General features: G+C 39.9%; 1 protein-coding gene across 7 annotated transcripts in view; it reads right to left on the minus strand.

Moving 5' to 3' along the window:
- Positions 1-7,090, minus strand: part of IST1 (IST1 factor associated with ESCRT-III) — a 30,486-nt gene extending 23,396 nt beyond the window's left edge. For 3 of the 7 annotated variants that reach the window (XM_060288430.2, XM_030863470.3, XM_060288431.2), the window contains exon 1: positions 6,875-7,062. The gene's annotated coding sequence lies outside the window, so the exon portion shown is untranslated. Of the gene's footprint in view, positions 1-6,874 lie in introns of all 7 variants that reach the window. The other 4 variants (XM_030863471.2, XM_060288432.1, XM_030863472.2 and 1 more) reach the window with 3 other exon arrangements.
- Positions 7,091-14,795: the final 7,705 nt, after the last annotated feature.

The following is a 14,795-nucleotide window of genomic DNA, read 5'->3' on the forward strand; positions in this document are numbered from 1 at the left end:
ACTGCAAGGGAACTCCCAAGAGAATAAATCTTGAAAGTTCTCATCAAAAGAGAAAGAATTGTAACTCTGTATGGTGACAGATGTTAACTAGACTTACTGTTGTGATCATTTCCCAATACATACAAATATCAAATCATGTTGTACACCTGAAATTAATAAAATGTTATAGATCAATTATATCTCAACTTAAAAAAAAAAGCTGAAGGGGCTGAAGTGTTAAAGTAGACTTCAGCAAGGAAAATCAGGGATACAAAGGAATATTATATAATCATTAAAGGGTGAATTCACCAAGAAAATGTAGCAATACTAATAGTGAATTCAGGGAACAACAGAGCTTCAAAATACAAGAAGAAAAGACAGGACAGGACAAAGAAACAAATCCTTAATTGTAGTTGGAGACTTCCCTCTGTAATTCATCAACTAGTAGACAGAATATCAGGATATACAAGAACTGAACACCAACTGTATCTTACTGATGTTTACATAGAACACTCCACTCAACACAGCAAAGCACAGGGAACATTCATGAATACAGACCGTATCCTGAAGTACAAAACAAACCTTAACAAATTAAACAGAACTTAAGTCACCCAAAGTATGTTCTTCAACTGCAATGGAAATTAACCAGAAATCAGTAACAAGAAAGATAACAGAAAATCTCCAAACACTTGGAAATTAAACACCATTACTTCTAAATAATCCATGTTAAAGAGGAAGTTTCAAATGGAAATTATTTTTAAAGGTTTAAACTGTAAGAAAATGAAAATTAAAATATAACACCAAAATTTGTGGATGAAGCTAAAACAGTGCTTAGGGCAAAATTTACAACTCTAAATGCTTACATTAGGAAAGAAGAAAAGCCTCGGGACTTCCCTGGCGGTGCAGTGATTAAGAATTCGCCTGCCAATGCAAGGGACATGGGTTCGAGCCCTGGTCCAGGAAGATCCCACATGCCGCGGAGCAACTACTGAACCTGCACTCTAGAGCCCGCGTGCCACGACTACTGAAGCCTGCACACCTAGAGCCCGTGCTCCACAACAAGAGAAGCCACCACAATGAGAAGCCCGCGCATGGCAACGAAGAGTAGCCCCTGCTCACCGCAACTAGAGCAAGTCCGAGCGCAGCGACGAAGACCCAACGCAGCCAAAAATAAATAAATAAATAAATTTATATTTTAAAAAAGAAGGTAGGTCTCAAATTAGTAATCTAAGCTTCCACCACAAGTAACGATAAAAAGAGCAAAATTAACTCAAAGCAAGCAGAAGGAAACAATAAAAACAAGGCAAAAACCAATGAAACAGAAATGAGGAAAATCAATGAAACCAAATGCAGGTTCTTTTGAAAAGAGGAAGAAGGGAGAGAGGGGGAGGAAGAGAGAGAGGAGACACAAATTACCAGTATCAGGTTGGAAAGAGACAGATATCATTACAGATCCTACAAACATTAGAAGGGGACGTTATTACTAATCTACACCTATAAATTCAACCATGAGACAAAATGAACAAATCTGTTAGAAACGCAATTTACCAAAATTGACACAAAGTGAAACTATATTCAACATCTTGTAAAAATAACCTATAACGGAAAAGAATGTGAAAAAGAAGAGATATACATGTATAACTTAATCACTTTGCTGTACACCCAAAGCTAACACAACACTGTAAATCAACTATACTTCAATTTTAAAAAAAAAAAACAAAAACTGACACAAAGAAGTCAAAAATGTAATTGCCCCTAAACATTACAAAAATTGAATATAAAATTAGGAACCATTCCAGAAGAAAATCCAGGCCCAGGTAGCTTCTCTATTAAACATTTAAGGAAAATTAGCACAAATATTTACATGAACCCTCACAACTCAAAAGGCTGGTATGAGGATTAAATGAAAATCTGTGGAGTTTAGGGAATTCTCTGGTTGTCCAGTGGTTAGGACTCTGTGTTTTCACTGGCGAGGGCCTGGGATCAATCCCTGGTTGGGGAACTAATATCCCGCAAGCCTTGCGGTACAGCCAAAAAAAAAAAAAAAAAAATTGTGGCATTTAGAACAGTGCCTAGAACATACGTACACAATAAGCACCATATAAACGTTTGTTAAAATAAACTCTAGGAAGTTCCCTGGTGGCCCAGAGGTTAGGATTCCAGACTTTCACTGCTGTGGCCCAGGTTCGATGCCGGGTTGGGGAACTGAGATCCCGCAAGCCAAGAGGCGCGGCCAAAAAATAAACAAATAAAATAAAGTAAAATAAAACAAACTCTAGTCAACAGACCCATACTCTGGGCTTCTCTGGTGACACAGAGGTTAAGAATCCGCCTGCCAATGCAGGAGACACGGGTTCGAGCCCTGGTCCAGGAAGATCCCACATGCTGCGGAGCAACTGGGCCTGTGCACCACAACTACTGAGCCTGCGAACCACAACTACTGAGCTTGCATGCTACAACTACTGAAGCCTGCACGCCTAGAGCCGGTGCTCCACAACAAGAGAAGCCACCGCAATCAGAAGCCCGCACACCGCAACGAGGAGTGGCCCCCACTCACTGCCAACTAGAGAAGGCCCGAACGCAGCAACAAAGACCCAATGCAGCCAGAAATTAAAAAAAAAAAAAAAAAAAAAAGACCGATACTCAAAGAAAACGTCTAATAATCTAAAGATCAGCTGATAAATAAAATTTTAAAACTGAATAGTTGATGTACAATATTATATGTTACAGATATACAATACAGTGATTCACAATTTTTAAAGGTTACACTCCATTATTAAATGGAATTTTGTATGTGTCTTAGGTTAAAATAAAATGTTAAAGGTATGCTTTGTATCTTTTTTTCGCTGCTTTAACTTTTTTGATTAACTATTTTGACCTCATTGGAGGATTTCAACTGTACATAATCAGTATAGCTCTTCTTGAAGGCAAACACTATTTCTGAGGTTCCACTGTTATTCTCACACTGCCTTACAGTACTTAGTACAAAGCTGTCACTCATTCATCATGTTAATTAGTGGAAATTTAACTAAAAATAACATTGATTTTTAGGGGCTTCTCTGGTGGCGCAGTGGTTGGGAGCTCGCCTGCCAATGCGGGGGACACGGGTTCGACCCCTGGTCCGGGAGGATCCTGCATGCCGTGGAGCAACTGGGCCCGCAAGCCACGGCTTGAGGCCTGCGCACCTGAAGCCTGTGCTCCACAGTGGGGGACGCCATCGCAGTGAGAAGCCCGTGTGCCTCAGCGGAGACCCAATGCAGCCAAAAATAAATAATAAAAATTAATGAAATAATAATAACATTGATTTTTGAATTTCACAAACTTACAGAATCTAGTTTTGTTTTAGATTTAAGGAAAGGAAAATAATTTGCCAAAACACTTTGTCAACTTGAGTTCTGAGGATTTTCAACTTTCAGAAATTAGATTCCTGGACTTCCCTGGTTGCCCAGTGGTTAAGACTCTGTGCTTCCAATGCAGGGGGCACAGGTCCTAAATAATTACCAATATATTTTAAAAATCATCAGACTCAAAACTTATCTAATACAAAAGATCAATTTAATTACCATTTCAGGATTTTGGGGGGGGGCATGCAGCACAGCTTGCAGGGATCTTAGTTCCCCGACCAGGGACTGAACCCGGGCCCCAGCAGTGAAAGTGCCAAGTCCTAACCATTGGACCTCCAGGGAATTCCCACATTTCAGGATTTGAAACTGTGTTTCCAAAGCTAACTACCATAAACTTTGTATCTTACATGATTAGGAATATTAATTTTAGGAATAACCTAAAAGTTAATAAACTGTTCTGGTAAACAGTTACTGTTTTATACATATACAAACATTTACACACATAAAACAAACATATATACATTACCACATACTAATATTGTCCAATACCTAATTTAAAATTCTCTTCTGATTTACAGGTTATTCTGAGATCATTTTGTGCCTCAACATTTTTACTGTCATTCATCCACTCACCAAACATCTGTTGAGTGCTATTCTATCAAGTACTGTGCTAAGCCAACAGAGACAAGAGACATTTAAGTAAGATGTGACCCTGGTGTTTCAAGGAGTTCACAATCTAATGGGGACAAGTGACACAAAAACAACTATAAGATACATAAACAACTATAACATAAACCTTATAAAAGGATTATGAACTAGTGACTGCAAATCTACTTCTCAGTATTCTAACTACTATTTTTATTAGTGTAACACCATTATGTCACACACTGGGCAGCAACCTCATGTTCCCTTCTTGGCTCTTTCCGATCCCTCACTTTACCCCAGACCTTAACATTGGAGCAACAAACTGATCTAGTCCCTCTTTTATCACTCAGCTCCAGGAGCCTTTTAAAACTGGATAATCTCTCCATCCTGAATAAGGGAAAACGTAAAACCATGGACTGGCTCATTCCTCATTTTACCTGGGGGGGAAGGGAAAGACTGCTGCAGCTCAGAACAGCTACCCAAATTAGTGAAGCTGCCTAGAGGCAGTAATCCTGAAAATTTAGCTAGAAATAGCAAAACAGACCCTCATGTCCTAAGAAACCAACTTTAGAGTCTTGTAGCTCCAAAAGAACCAAGCTGGGAAGGGAGGAAACAGTCAATAGTGGATAGAATGATAATTTTGTAGTACACAGGAAAACTTCTGTATTTGAAATGTATTATTTTATTTATCCTGAATACTTCTTTCTTATAAAATAAGTGATGTAAACAGATTTAGGTATGATTTAGGTATTGCAGACATGAAGATGTGACATAAAAGTACAAGCAAGCTAGAAAGCATTTCCAAGATAATACAGCCCAATTCTTAAAACCATTTCATTTACAGAATGCCCAATTTACTGTATTTTCACACTATAATCAAATCTCCAGTGACCAAACTAATCAAGATTGAAAATTTAATAAAATAAAGGACCACAAAACCAGTAGCATCATGTATAACTCACAACAAAAGTACAGGCTTCAGAATTCAGAGACCATCAAGATTTTCTGGAAGGAGCTATAAATACTGAAATGTGTAGGCATTATAAAAGGATCTTTATCTTGTTTCTCAATAAAAGTAACATTAAAAAAATTACAAAAAATTCTTTGGGTACGGCTTCCCTGGTGGTGCCGTGGTTGAGAGTCTGCCTGCCGATGCAGGGGACACGGGTTCGTGCCCCAGTCCGGGAAGATCCCACATGCCACGGAGCGGCTGGGCCCGTGAGCCATGGGCGCTGAGCCTGCGCGTCCGGAGCCTGTGCTCCGCAACGGGAGAGGCCACAGCAATGAGGGGCCCGCGTACCACAAAAAAAAAAAAAAAAAAAAAAAAAAAAAAAAATTCTTTGGGTATACTTTTACCAAGAGTTTCTCTTAAGGCATATTTTTACAAAGTTGTTAATGATGGACTCTGATCACTAGTGAATCCTTATATCACTTAACAGCATATCTGCTACAGCCTATAGAACCTTATTTTAAACGGCTGCCTAATACCACACTGAGTAATCATTTTTACTTAATTCCTCAACCTTTTTATATTTGCTATATAAAATAATGCTGAAGTTAGTATTCATGTGCATACTACTTTTCCTGTATTTTAAATTACTTCATTAGACTACACTCTTTTCTAGTTTTATTTTTAAATCAAAAGAGACTACACATCATTGGGAATTGATTCTGATTTTAAAGGAATGAGAGCTTAAACTAAGTAGACTAGAGTTGGGGATTCTGGAGCTCCTATCATTGAGAAGCCAGAGGCACACGAGTAGAGGAAGAAAGAAAACAATTTGGACAGAATAACACTACTTTAAAAATGAGAAAACTTGAGAAACTGGGTGGCTTTAAAATGTAATACTAACATTGAGGTTTCAAAACAATCTTTTATCCTCTAATAAAAGGATATTACTAAGTCCTCCTATCCCAGAAGATGAGGTTCTGAAGAAGCTGTAAAAACAAAATTTCCCGTGGAAATTTCTCCGTAGGTAAAGGAGTCAAAGGGGGGGAGGGGGAGGGGGAGGAAACATATATATATATCTCAACTATTACTTTATTAAATAAATACACAACGGGGGTATAAACGAAACAAGATTGGACATGAACTGATCGTTGTTGAAGATGGATTAGGAGGGAATTCATTACAGTCTTTACCTTTGTCTGTTTGCAATGTTCGTAATAAAAAATAATGAATACGCAAGCATAATAGAAAAACTATGACCAGCTCTTAATTTCAATCTTACTACTTCAGAGGGTGGAAGTCGCTGCCTCTCCTATTACCTAATCATTAAACCGGACACTCTTCGGTCCCGATCCCGGTAAAACTATGCAGGTCGAGTTTCAAGTCCTCTCACCTCCAGCACCGCGGAAGAGGAGCGATGAGAACAGAAAGAGGAAGGGGGGCAAGGACAGGGCTACAGGCTCCTCACTAGATTGCTCATCAGACAGGCAGGGGTCTGCGAAAGGGGGCCAAAGGTCGCTTTTTGCTTCCGCTAAAGAAAAACGCAGTTTCTTCCGGGGCCCCCAGGTACCTTCCCTGGAGGCCGCCCCGCCCGGGGGGAGGCTGCCGGGCTCGGAAGCGAACAGACTCCCGCAGGCACCGGGGACACAACCTTACCGAAGTCTCCCTGGGCCAAAAGGGACCGGGTAAGGGAGTCCCCGAGAGCGCCGGCCCGGCCCTGTCCCTGTCGGGTGCCGAAGCCCAGGCCGCGGCGTTTCCGCCCCGGGGAAGTGACGCCTCGGAGCAGGGAGGACAACAAAGTTTGGCGGCGTCAAGTATTCGGGACCAACGGTGTCCAAGTTGCCTGCGGCCCTGCCACGCCCCCGGGCCCGGCCTTGGGCGGCCTTCCGTGCCACAGCCTTTCCGGCCCGACCTCCAGCCCGACCCTCACATCCAGGATCCTTCTCTTTCTCCTCACCTGCCACCTCAAGGTCCTCTGAATCCTGGGCTAGGGACTTCTAAATCCGGAGCGCAGTGTGAGGAGGAAAACAAAGATCCTTGACGCTGAAGAAGCCACACTCACCTGACCGAATCCGGACCTGAAAACGGAAGAGACAGACTTGGGGAAGAAGGCTTAGCATCCAAAATGGCGACTAACAAGCCCTCAGCACAGTGAGCACGGGCGGAGGGATCCTCGGGGCCGAGCTAGCCACGCCCTCTTTCCAGGGATTGGCTGCGCACCCTCCGCTCGGGACTCACGCCCCGAGGGCGTCCGGGCTCCACCGCCTAGCTCCCTTCGGAGCTGGCGCAGCCGGGGACTACTTCCAGCGGCGGAGGCACGGACGGCAGCGGATACACGTGACGTCTCCAGACTCACCTGCTGGGGCGTTCGTTGTATTTCGCTGGTGTTTCCCCGGCTGCAGGGAGGCTGGCGGAGGAGGCTTGTTTTCCGAGTCCGCGCCCATGTTTAGCGTTGTTCCAGTATATGGAAAAACGGGCTCCAGCACCGCCTCCCAAACTCCCTGAGTTAGTCTCTGAGATTTGCTCTCGTTCCTCGCTCGACTCCACTCGCCATGGAGGCTTTCCTCCTGCGTTTCGGTTTCTTTCATGAAATGACCTGCTGGGCAGGATTCCGCCCTTCTCTGGCAGCACACAGCTCTTTATCCGACTCTAAGCACTCCTCCCTCAGGCCACCCACCCTCTCTCTTAAGCACTCTTAATACTCCTGCCCCGCTGGGGTTTTTTTTCCCTGCTACGCGGGCCTCTCACTGTTGTGGCTTCGCAGGCCCAGCGGCCATGGCTCACGGGCCCAGCCGCTCCGCGGCATACGGGATCCTTCCGGACCAGGGCACGAACCCGCGTCCCCTGCATTGGCAGGCAGACCCTCAACCACTACGCCACCAGGGAAGCCCCTCCTGCCCCCCCCCCTCCGCTTTTAAACCAAATGTGATTGCTCTTGCAATCAGAATATCTACAGTATTTCTTATTTAAGTTGTTTCCTCAGCACCACATTCTCTGGGAATTTACTTTATCTCTGGATTGAGAGGAAACTTTTTCATTTAGTTATCCTTGTGTTCAACTTGAAAACCATTCTCTCTGCTTAACGTTGGAAGGGGATTCCTGAGCTTTGGCTTCCAGAAGGAGGTAATCCTGCCCCCTGCCGTACAGGCTGCATCTACCAAGACCAAAATTGTGGTTTGCTAAATTGTGATGCGGTCATGTGACAAGGATGGAGCTACGTGTATCCATAAGAGGGTCATATGGATTTAGAAATAACGTGTCTGTATAACCACTTTCAGTATTTCTAAATTAAAACCAGCTTTCAGAACCTCAAAATACACTGTGCTTTTTTTCATTTAATATGTGGTGGATTTTTTTTTTTTTGGTAAATGTGTGCATATATGAATTGAGTCCATTTTGCAATAAAGTAATAGCATCTTAAAAAAAGAGAGAGCAAATTGCTCGAATTTAAAGAGCCTTAGAAACACAACAAGCAAATGTTACCTGTGTGGACCTTGTTTAGATACTGATTCAAACCAATTTATAGTCTTTTTTTTTTTTTTTTTGGCCGCACCTAGAGACAAGCGGGATCTTAGTTCCCCCACCAGAGAAGAAACCCGTGTCCCCTGCGTTGGGAGCTCGGAGTCTTAACCACTGGACCGCAAGGGAAGTCCGCCTATAGTCTTTTATAAAGATATTATTTTAGACAATTGGGAAAATTAGATGATGGGCCAGGTATTATATGGTACCAACTAACCAAAGCATTGTTACTTTCTTAAGCATGAAAATATCATTGAGATTTTGTAAGAAGAGGTCCTTTTTATATATATAAATTTATTTATTTTGTTTATTTATTTATTTTTGACTGCGTTGGGTCTTCGTTGCAGCACAGGAGCTTTCTCTAGTTGTGGTATATGGGGCGGGGGGGGGGGCTAATTTTCGTTGTGGTGCCCGGGCTTCTCGTTGCTGTGGCTTCTCTTGTTGCGGAACACGGGCTTTTAGCACATGGGCTTCAGTAGTTGTGGCTCACAGGCTCTAGAGCGCAGGCTCAGTAACTCTAGCACACGGGCTTAGTTGCTTCGTGGCATGCGGGCTCTTTCCGGACCAGGGCTGGAACCCGTGTCCCCCTGCGTAGGCAGGCGGATTCTTAACCACTGCGCCACCAGGGAAGCCCGAGAAGAGGTCCTTTTTAAATTGTTTAAGAAATGCATACTGGGAGGGACGAAGAGTAGCCCCCGCTCGCCACAACTAGAGAAAGTCCACACACAGCAAAAAGACCCAACGCAGCCAAAAATAAATAAAAAATTTTTTAAATGCATAGTGTAGGTAGGGGCAAAATTTTTGATAATTATTTAATTGGATGACAGTTATTATTTTACTATCTTCTCTCTCTCTATATATATATATTTTACCTCTACTGACTTTATTTCAGCATAACCAGTTAGTTAAAAAGGAAAATTTTTCTTTTTAATTTTAAAAAGGTAGTAATAAAATGAAGGAAATTCTGACACATGCTACAATGTGGATGAATATTGAAGACATTATGGTAAGTGAAATAAACCAGTCACCAAAACACATGTACTGCAGGATTCCAGTTCTATGAGATACTTAGAGGTCGAATTCAGAGAGAGAAAGTAGAATGGTGGTTGCCAGGGGGGCTGGGGGAAGGGAGAGTGGGGAGTTATTGTTTAATGGGTACAGAATTTCGGTTTGGGAAGATGGAAAATGCTCTGGTGATGGGTGGTGATGATGGTTACACAACAATGTGACTACTTAATGCCACTGAACTGTACAACTAAAAATTATTAAAATGGTAGCTTTTATATTATGTGTATTTTACCACAATAAAAAAATGTTCACAGTAAAAATTTTCAAATTAAGTCTATGTTGTGGGGGAGAATTAAATAAACAGTATATATACTAATAATTAAATGCAATATGTGGAATCTTCTACAAGAAAACTGGTTCTACATTAAAAGAGACTTAAGAGATATAATAACCAAATGAAATTCAATTGGATCCTGATTAGAAAAAAATAGATATTTGGGGGAACAACTTGGGAAATTTGAATATGTACTAGATATTAGATACTATAGAATTATTGTTAATTTTCATTGGTGTAATAACATAGTTGAGTAGGAGAATGCCCTTATTCTTAGAAGATGCATGCTGAACTGTGTAGAACTGAAGGATCATGGTGTCTGCAACTTACTTTCATATAGTTTGGAAAACAAAAAGTGTGTGTGTGCATACTAGGCTATTATATATCTCAATGGGAAGTGGTAGTTTTCCCCCAGAAACTACCAGACTAAGCCAAGATCCCAGCAGTTAAGTATATTCTGATTCTGTTCTGCATTGAGTTTAAAAGCAAAATAAAAGGGACTGAGTTCAATACCTTCTTTTTGTTTTTTGAGGAGAGAAAAATGTTTATTGTTTTTACTAATTTGAGTATATATATATGTAGAGTATAATGAAAGAAAAGCCTGTGTAACACTCCCCATGCCATTATTAATTTTTAGAATATTTTATTCCAAAATTTTATTTATTTAAAATTTAACACAAATAGGATAATATACATTCTGTTCAGTAAACCTGCTTTTTATACTTTATATATTCTGCGTATCTTTTTATGTCAGTACATATAGATCCACATTATCTTTAACAATGGAAGAAGTTATATCATTATTTAGCCAATCTTTTATTGATATTTAGGTAGATTCCAATATATTCTGTAATATGCCATTGTGAATATCCTTCTAAGAATATCTGTGCATATTTTCAGATTATTTCTTAAGGACAGATTCCCACAAGTGGTATTGCAAGTTTAGGGAGTATGCATGTATGAAATTTTGATACCCATGTTATTTATGGGTTGAATTGTACCCCACAGATACATGCGTTGAAGTTCTAACCCTCAGTGTCTCAGAATGTGACTTTATTTGGAGACTTTGTTATGGCAGCACATGCAAACTAGCAAAACCAATCACCAGACTTCTCTCCCAGAAGGTTCTATGACTTTATCCTCCTAGTGTCCAGCTCCTCATACTCCCCAACTGCAGGCATTATCAACCTTTCTAATCCTTTTGAAACTAAGCAGTTATTTTAATTTGTATATCTTTCAAAATTAGTAAGATTTGCATATCTTTGAAAATTAGTAAGATTGACTCTCTTGTAAATAGCGCTCGTGATAGTCTTCTGCCCATTTTCCTAATGGTGCAGATAAACTTTCAAAAATAATTTTTAAAGTAAGGCATAAATATGGCAAAACACACACACACACACACGCACACACACAAAACTGAAAAAGATGTACAATGAAAATTAAGTCTCCTTCCTCAGACCCTTAGTCCTTCAGTCCCTTGCTCTAGAAGTAAAATAACCATTGCTACCAGATTCTCGTGCCTTTGAGCAAGTTACTTAATCTCTCTGTGCTTCAGTTTCTTCATTTGTAAAATGGGAATAATATCACCTACCCTAATAAAGTTGTTAGGACAATTAAATGTGTTAATTATGAAAAACTCTTAGAACAGTGTCTGACAATGTTTAATGCTATCAAAATCCTTCCAGTGATATTATCTGCATGTATAACTATATGTATAAATATGTCTTTTTTTTACACATATAGTAGCATACTATACATACTACAGTTGTCTCTCAGTATCAGCAAGGGATTGGTTCCAGGATCCCCCAAGGATACCAAAATCTCAAGTCCCTTGCATAAAATGCTGTCGTTTTTGCGTATAACCTATGCACATTCTCCAGTATACTTCAGATCATCCCAATACAACGTAAATGCTATGTAAATAGCTGCCAGTGAGCAGAAAATTCAATTTTTGCTTTTTGGAACTTTCTGGAATTTTCCTTCCCACTGGTTTCAATCCGAGGTTGATTGAATGCATGGATGTAGAACTGTCCGATATGGAAGGCTGACTGTATACCGTAACTTGTCTAGTACTATAACTTGCTTTAAGATACATATCTCGGAGACTTTCATATCAGTAGTTATCAATAATTCTCATTCTTTTAAAGAGCTGCATAATATTCCACTGTATATGTGTACCATAGTTTTAAAGTACTGCTCTATTGATGGCATTTAGGTTATTTCCAGTATTTTGCCTATATAAACAATGCTGCAATGACTAGATATTTGCCTATATGGATTGTACGAATTGGGTATAAATTCCTAGAAGCAGAAGAACTGGTGACAGGGTAGGTATATCTTTAATGCTGATAGATATTGCCAAATCACCCTACAACAAGGAAGTATTGTTTTACACCACCACCACCAATGTATGAGAGTTTCTATTTCCCCATGCCCTCAGTAACACAGTGTGTTTAGATAACTTTTGGAATCCTTGACATTATTGCACCCTCGAACAAACCATGAAAGTAAAGACGAGTGAAAAGTGTCATTGAGTCCATGTCTTGCTAAAAATGACATGATTCATTTAGAAAAATTGCTTCCAACTCAGTAGTTTCTTGGATTCAGCAATCATCACCTGTGTCCTGTCCCATCTAGTTATTTAGATCCGATAACATATCAATGTGAACTGTACCACAACCAACCAATTATTCAAAACAGTATCTCTATCCCTGGCTGAATAGACCAGTTTCAATCAAAGCTAAACATAATCCAAAGAAACAAACTGGCTCACACTGTTTCACTTGAAAATCCTGTTTTGCTCTTAGGATAAAAATTAACACAAAACATTCTTTGGTTAACTAACCAGTAACTCTTTTTTATGTACACAATTATAACTAGTGGCTGTAACTAAAACCTGATATAATACTTAAACCCAATAATATAAGAGTCTTACAAGCCTGTAGGACAAAATTAGTCAGGCCTGTTTTTGTACAGCCCTTCCAGATAAGGTTTTTTTTTACATTGTTAACAGGTTGTAAAGAAACAAAACCAAAAAAGGGAAGAACATGTGACAGAACCCTTATATTGCCCACAAAGCCTATTTGTAAAGGGCCAAATATTTGCTATTGGACCCTTTACAGAAAAAGTTTCCGGACTCCTGCAATAGAAGAAAGTATTACACATTGTGTGAGAGAGAAGGGAAAGATGATGGGCATTGAGTATTTGCCTTTTTTTTTTTAAGTACTAACATTTAGAAAGGGGAAAGTCTCAGAAAGCTTTTAGTCTAGAAATTATAGAATGAAATAGAAACTTCTCTGGATATCTTCCTAAGGCCTAGAAAAAAATCAAGAGCATTTTTTAGAGCACCTATGAAATGATTCCTCAGAGAACTTATTAACATCAATAATTAGGGCTATATACAAATATTAAACATCTCCATGGCATTTTGCAATTTACAGGGCACCTACAAGCACATGACCTCAGTCTGAGGCTCACAACATTCCTGTGAAGCAGCTGTAGGTCAGAAATGTCTATTAGTTTTTACAGGAAGAAAGTGAAGCTTAGAGCTGTAAAGTGAGCAATCCAAGATCAACAGCAATAAATGCCAAGATCAGATCTTGAACCCAGATCTTGAGACTTGACATGATATAATTTTCATATGTCCATATTTCCATAATAATTTGCATCCTGTTTTACCTTCAATGTGTGTATATTGAATTTATCAACAAATAAAAAGAAAAATGCATTAAATCACAGTTATAAACTGTGAGTTGATCTGATATGGGTTCACATATCAGATCAAAAGAGAGTTCTCAAATCAGATTTTTTTCATGACATTTATCATGATTGCAATCATCCTAGAAAACGTAATTTTTCCTTAAATGAATTCAAAGAAATGAAAACTTATAACTCTAGATTCTAAATATAAGCTCAAAAGTTTATGGGCTTCCCTGGTGGCGCAGTGGTTGAGAGTCCGCCTGCCGATGCAGGGGACACGGATTCGTGCCCCAGTCCGGGAAGATCCCACATGCCTCGGAGCGGCTAGGCCCATGAGCCATGGCCGCTGAGCCTGCGCGTCCGGAGCACTCCGCAACGGGAGAGGCCACAAACGTGAGAGGCCCACGTACTGCAAAAAAACCCAAAAAAACAAAAAAGGGTGAATTTCATGGTAAGTGAATTATATCATAATAAATTTTTAAGCGGAGCTCTTTAAATTACCCTACCAATACTGTTGTAATGTAAAGCCCTAACAGGGTCTTGGTAGGAGCCAATAAATATAAACCAGAGGATATTTCAAGGGAAAGTTAAGATACTTAAAATGGCAAAATAATTGCATAAATCCATGAGTAGACCGGAAAAGTAGAAATAAAAAATGAAGCTGAAAAAATTCCATGATTAAAGAAAAAGTCTTGTAGCTCCAGAACAAGTTTAGGTGAGAGCAAAAGTAAACTAATTCCTTATTTAATAATTTTTGCCTTATTTGACTATAACCCTGAATCACAACACCTCAGAGGCATTTCTAGGACACATGAAGGTTTTAAGAATAGCATTATTACGATCCCATTTTATTTGCAGCTCAAGGAGATGAAACAAGACGCCCAGTATTACACATTATTATTTGATGAAGCCAAGAAATTTCACTGGAGGCTCTCTCCTAATACTTTACCTGCTAGCTATTGTCATGTTGAAAATGTCAACTACATCAACTTTAAAGTGACATAATAAAGCCATCTTTGTATCCCTCAGTCTAAACTCATCAAGAATTACTGTTAAGTACAAAAGCCAGTGCTTATTCCAGCTTGCATTCTTACACTGACTAAAAACCTTCTGATTGGTTGAGAATATTCCATTTTCTGGCTACCTACCCAAGAATTAAAATTTTAAATGAAATTTAAAAGTTTCCTTAACTGAAGTTAAACAATAATAATTCCTACCTTGGGCTTCCCTGGTGGTGCAGTGGTTGAGAATCCACCTGCCAATGCAGGGGACACGGGTTAGAGACCTGGTCCGAGAGGATCCCACATGCCACGGAGTG

Source organism: Globicephala melas, chromosome 19 (genome assembly GCF_963455315.2).
Source record: "Globicephala melas chromosome 19, mGloMel1.2, whole genome shotgun sequence".
In the NCBI taxonomy this organism is placed as follows: Eukaryota; Metazoa; Chordata; class Mammalia; order Artiodactyla; family Delphinidae; genus Globicephala; species Globicephala melas.